We start from the raw sequence: 641 nt of genomic DNA, 5'->3' as shown, positions 1-641 counted from the left end.
GTGTTGAATATTTAAGATGTTACAGTTACAAGAGAGTAACAAAGACAAAAAGGAGGAGAGAAAGGGTCTATAGATGTTTTAGCTTTAGTTAGTGATTTACGCACTTGGAACACAATAGGGTCATAAACTGTCGAAGACTAGAGAAGCCACAAGAAAGTAACTAAAACTAAAAAGAAGGAGGGGAGAAAAGGACGATAAATAGGAAAGAAGAAGCAAACCACACCAGAGCACCCGCCAACCACCCACGATAGATGATTGATAGGGGGGAAAAACGTAACGTAAGGAGCAAACCACACCAGAGCACCCGCCAACCAACCACGATAGATGATCGATAGGAGAAAAATAAACCGTAGTAACTTAAGAAGCAAACCACACCAGAGCACCCGCCAACTATCCAAGGTTAGTTAGTTAGTGAGCCTAACGAACCACGCATCATCGTGGAGGGATCATATAACAAGCAGGTGTTGAGTGAGCAGACGGTAGGTACCACAGCGCTCACCTTGGCCGGGTGGTGTGTGGGTGTGCTGGAGTATGCATGCTCGCGAGTTACCTTGCTACCATAGAATTACAAAGTTCTATTCTATCTGCTCAGTAAGAAATTGAGAATTTTTTTTGAGGCGTGAGAGCGAGTGTGTGTTGTG

This window comes from Aplysia californica, unplaced genomic scaffold (genome assembly GCF_000002075.1).
Source record: "Aplysia californica isolate F4 #8 unplaced genomic scaffold, AplCal3.0 scaffold00844, whole genome shotgun sequence".
In the NCBI taxonomy this organism is placed as follows: domain Eukaryota; kingdom Metazoa; phylum Mollusca; class Gastropoda; order Aplysiida; family Aplysiidae; genus Aplysia; species Aplysia californica.
The sequence above is the reverse complement of the archived record's forward strand: the minus strand, read 5'-3'. Positions refer to the sequence as shown.